This window comes from Pholcus phalangioides, unplaced genomic scaffold, assembly GCF_987345545.1.
Source record: "Pholcus phalangioides strain wild (caught in Gottingen) unplaced genomic scaffold, Ppha-v1.0 ptg000003l_1, whole genome shotgun sequence".
Classification (NCBI taxonomy): Eukaryota; Metazoa; Arthropoda; class Arachnida; order Araneae; family Pholcidae; genus Pholcus; species Pholcus phalangioides.
The window spans coordinates 31,752,723-31,758,112 of record NW_028301596.1 but is presented as its reverse complement, the minus strand read 5'-3'; the positions used below and the strand labels follow the sequence as shown (position 1 = coordinate 31,758,112).

Sequence of the window (5,390 nt, the reverse complement as noted above, 5' to 3'; positions counted from 1 at the left end):
TTCAGCTTTCATTTCATCCATGGAGCCCGTAAAAAAATGGCATTTTTTTCTATGCGTTCCCGACCCCACGGAGCTGAGGAAATTGCTTGATAAATTCAATCTGAGAATCACTCAGAGGCCGTAGATGTGACGGAAATTTAGTTGGGGCTTTTTTTGCTAAAACCATGGACCGGCCAATAAATGCGAAACAAAACATCGCTTTCTTTTTTGCAGTTCAAGATCGAGCGGAAAAAAAAGTACTCTAAGGTAAAAAGAAAAGGAATTTCTAGAAGAGCTGGAAGTATAAAAAAAAATCTGATGGAGCTGCTGAAAAACCTCTTGAGAAAACTCGATTTCCGAATTTTGATATTTTTTCATTAAAAGAATGAAAAAAATCGTGCTAAAACGGTTCATGTAAAACATAAATGTATTTATAAATTAATGTATTAATTTTATATCGTTCTATGAAATTTTTAGTCTCTCCAAATCTCCAACATACGCAGAGAGAGAGAGAGTTTCATAAGTAATGCGTAAACATTGTTGTTTATCAAGAAAAATATCAACAAAGCAAACGCAAGCTTGTGTTTATCCATCAGATCGATCTCTGGGAAAGAAACATTGCTATTCTGTAACAAAATTTTCAACTAATTAAAAATAATAACCTTGTTATTATTACAGCCTGGAAATTTAGGCACTAAAAATGATCGAAATAGGCAGGCACTCAAACTACCTAAAGAAAGACATTTATAATTAATGGAAAGAAATCGATTTTTATGCAAATTTTAAATAAAAAATAAAAAAATGAGTTAAATAATCGATTTCACAGGGAAAATAGTATAGGCAGAGAATGAAAAATCTTTAATTGCTTATTATTAAATGTATAAAATTATTTAGTATAGTAAAAGTTGGAAGGAGTGGTGAAAATATTCATGCCATACCCAACCAGTTAAAAGATACATTCGCCTAGTGTCTGAGGTGTCGGAAAGTGTGTGTGGAGAAGAGACATGGATTCATATTGAATAGGATGAAATCAAGAAGCCATATCAAACATTTTAATACCAAAAAGCATTACAACATTTAGAAATATGTAAATCTTCAAATTAATACAATTAAAAAACTATTATATAAGTTCAATTTTTATAAGTTTTATGATTTATTGCTTTGATTTTTAAATTTACACTTCATGTATTATTATAAAATTATTATTATTTATAAGTTTGTACTTTAATGCCTGATACTCTGCAAAATTTATAAACATTTTCCATTAATTTACAATTTTTAATACATTTTCATAAAAGTGTGAATTTTTAACTATTTTTGGGGCACTTGGGCCCCCAGAAGATAAGAATGGATATCAATAAAAAAAAATTATGCAAACTAATATGTCCAAGACGGAACTTTCCCATCCCACGTCAAAATTAATTAAAAAAAAAATTTCATAAATTTTCATGAAAATGTCAATTTTTAACTATTTTTGGGGCACTTGGCCACCAGAAGATATGAATGGAGTCCAATAAAAAAAATTATGCAACATATATATATCTAAGACACAACTTCCCCACCCTACGCCATAAGTAATTTCGAAAAAATTATTTTTTTACAAATTTTCTTCAAAATGCCAATTTTTAACTATTTTTGGGGCGCTTGGGGCACCGGAAGATATGAATGGATTTCAATAAAAAAATTACGCAAACTAATATACATAAGACACAACTTTCCCACCCCAAGCCAAAAGTAATTTCGAAAAAAAAAAATTAAACCGTTTAGATGTAGCACTTAGAGGAGAAATAAATGATATAGGCCTACCTCTCTCCTCTTAGATGTAGCCCGAGCTAAAAAGGCACTCATTTTGAATGCGATAGTTTTATGTGCAACGCGAATTGTCAAACATCAATTGTATGCTGTTTGTTTCACATTTTATGCATATTATGTGGATTTTTTGGTCTTATAGTGCCACCTGTAGTTGAAAAATTTGAACTTTTTTTATATAAAAACTCTAGCCCATGAGAAATATTCTAGGCAAGCCGCATCTTTCGTTATGTTAGTTGGTTGATCAATTGATTTGTTATCAATTTTTAAAATGTCCATTTTAAAATATCAATCTATATCAATATATGTATTTATATATTATTATAATTAATTCATAATAATAATTATTATTTCTCCCGTAATTTTTCTACTGATAAAAAAATTATGAGGAATTGTAATTTATCCTGGCCTATCGTAATAGGCTAGTCTGTTGTTTTTTAAACTAATGTATGCAGGCCGTGGCTTCATTACATTAAATTAGAGTGAGTTACCGGGTAGTTTTTACTTTAAAAATTGTCATCATTGTAAGTCTGGATTTTCAAACATATATTCATTCTCTTCAAATTGTTTAAGAACTGAGTTCAGAAAAATTGACGCTGTTATTGATCAGGAAACTAGTATATTCGAAGTTAAGAAGAAACATTGGAGTATATGCGAGTCAAACAAAACTCTTCAAGGACTAGTGAGTTGTTATTGCCTCTCGTAGCTTTGAATAAATTCTTTTTTTACAGTGCAATTAGAAAAGTTTTAATGTTTATTGCATGAAATGTTAACATTGTTCAACGATATATTTGGCCAAGTTAAAAACACGAATTCTTCTCAGTGATTCATTCAACTTTTGGCCATTGATAACCATAAAAGTTTCTTCTCGAGTTATAACTTCGGAAATGAAAATTTTCGAACTTGTATTGTTTCCAACATTCCCTTTTCGATCGCGAAAGTTAAAAATATCCATAAGAACTATGAAGGACAAGCTCTATCGACTTCTGTGGAATACAATATGTAGTTATTCTCAGCCCATTCTAGCGAATTAATATCGGACTGCAGCGAATGGCAAACTATGTAGAAATAGTAGTATTACTCGGGAAGAAGGCAACTATTTTTCGCTGCCTCTTCTCATAGCAAGTCTTCTCTCTCTTCGAATGCGATATATCCTGGGAGAGCGAGTAAACCTTTTCGTGCACTTCCATATTTCATTTAAAAGAGAGAGATACGGTGTAGCCCCTACATGTGGAAAACCCATCAGAAAATCCTTAAAAATGTCATACCCACTGCAGCAGTTTTCTGAGCCATATTTGGAATCTTCGGAGCGAAGAACGAAGGGAAAGGGGAACGCGACAAGAAACGGGGTGGAAATGGTTTTCGCAAGAGTTTGTTTCGAGGAAACTGGGAGAATTTTGCCAGAGTTGAAATTAATATTGGAACGCGGGTGCAGCAAACTCTTTCGAACGGAACATCGCAGGATGGATACAATAATAACTAAGTTGAAGCTGCTCTTCAGTATTTCGGAAAACGCGATTTCTTTTTTTTTCTTGTTTGGAAAATGACTAGCAGCAACTCGCGTCTCCGAGAGAAAAGCAGAGAAGAGCGAGAGAGAGGACCTTTTCTGGTATTAATAGATCCTCTGTCAATAAAAGCTCAGTATCCCGCGCTAAGGTAATCCCAAATACAAAGAGTTCCTTATTCATTTGACTCAAATCCTGATTAAAACTACGATTGTCGAAGAAATGTGGAAGCTTTCAGCTAAGGTGGTACGGAGAGCAGTGAAGTGAAATCTCAACTAATCTCAAAATTCTACGATCACAAGTATTGCATGATGTAAATATAATAAGTCAAACCTCAAATATTAATATTAACTCATACCTAGATGGTCACCGTAACGTTCCATTTAAAATTATCCAACACTATACCAGTGAACTTTAGTGATTAAAAAAAGAAACAAAAAAAATGTTTTCAATAGTTTTATTTCTATTCATATCACTACTTATTCATTAGTCAGCGTTTTCCAAAGATTTTACCATTTCAGAACCCTTAAAATAATATTCTTGTGTGTGTGTGCCTGCAGTAGGGGGAATATTCGGAGGAGCCCCAATTAATGCCTCGATACTATTCAGAAGCGTCCGAAGTATTTCAGACTTGTGGGTGTTTGTCTTCAGCTTTACGTAAGAAATTTTGATTTCTGCCTCAAGTCTGGGGTGCTCGGGCCCGTGCTACAAAATGTTGTGGGTACTCAATCACTCACGGCACTCCCAGCTCCGATGCCACTGTTACTGATGGTTACTATCTGTGTCTCCTAATTATTGAGTTGTAGCGTTAAACAATTTCTTTACGAAAGTATACCGTGGGGGCTTGGTAAACAAACCAGGAGGCGTATCAACACCAGTAAGGTACTGTTATGGTGGTCTTGACAAGATTTATTTTTTTGTACCATTGACGTCAACGCTTGTTTTTTAATTCTTGAGATATGGCATGAAACAATTTCGTTACGGAAGTGCACCGCGCACCAGGAAGCGTATCAACATTTATAAAAGGTACTGAATTTTTATCGAGAAGATCCATCCATAGACACCAAAAAACCCTCACGTGTTCGATGTACTTCTCTAAATATGCGCGTTTAAAGAATTCCGTGTTACGCCAACTTTTTGGTGTCCGGTACTTAAATTACGAATTTTCAGTAGTTATGGAATTATTTCTTTCATTCATTTTCATTGTTTTGTAACAATTTTGTGAATTGCAACAAATTGTATGTTAATATTTTTCTGCATTCCTGTATATATTCTGTGATAATGCATGATTTTTTTCGGATGACAACTGTCCCCCTCCCCCCCCCCCAAGAAAAAGTACATAGTAAATAAACTCGGGCTAAAGGGAGCTTCCAAAATCGCTAATATGTCGTACGAGGGACGAATAACTTGAGCTTATTCAATATACCTTTAGTTTTTCATAAATATTTTAATGTTTGATGCTCCGCCAACTTATTTTTTGATTATATATAAAACAAAAAGTTATATGCAACCAATACTTTCTTCGGTATCTATTAAACATTTACAGCGAGTGCGGGGCCCTGTTCATATTTTTTCATTCGAGCACGAAATCTCCAATGAAACCAAAGAGGGAAATGAAAATGGCTTCACAGAGCAGCTTGTTGCACTTATCATGTTCGGTATTGATTAATTGTATTGAAGGAAATAACGTTATCAATCCACGTGGCGCCGTGGCTTAGTTGGTTAAAGCGCCTGTCTAGTAAACAGGAGATCGTGGGTTCGAATCCCACCGGTGCCTCGTCTATACGCTTTCTTTTTCCAAATTCTATTTATTGGTAGAAAAACCGGAAGAATAAAAATATATACAAAAATATTTGTGTGAAAATTTGTTACTCCTTTTATCTCCTTTGATAAAAGAAGCTTTTTCCTGCATAAATTATAGCTAAGAGTGATAAATTTAAAATTGTTTAAGAAAGCGTTTTGTAGAGGTGGGGTAGAGAGGTTATTAAATATGTAGGAAAATGTTACCGGGCCGATTAAGTGTTCTGGAACTGTGCCACGCATCACTCAAGTGATCCATAATTATGTCACGGATCACTTAAGTAATCTGAGAATGTT

General features: G+C 33.9%; 1 non-coding gene across 1 annotated transcript; it reads left to right on the top strand.

The window, feature by feature from the left end:
- Nucleotides 1–4,996: 4,996 nt before the first annotated feature.
- TRNAT-AGU (transfer RNA threonine (anticodon AGU)) lies at nt 4,997–5,070 on the top strand. Its single transcript has one exon. It is a non-coding gene; the product is annotated as a tRNA-Thr (tRNA).
- Nucleotides 5,071–5,390: the final 320 nt, after the last annotated feature.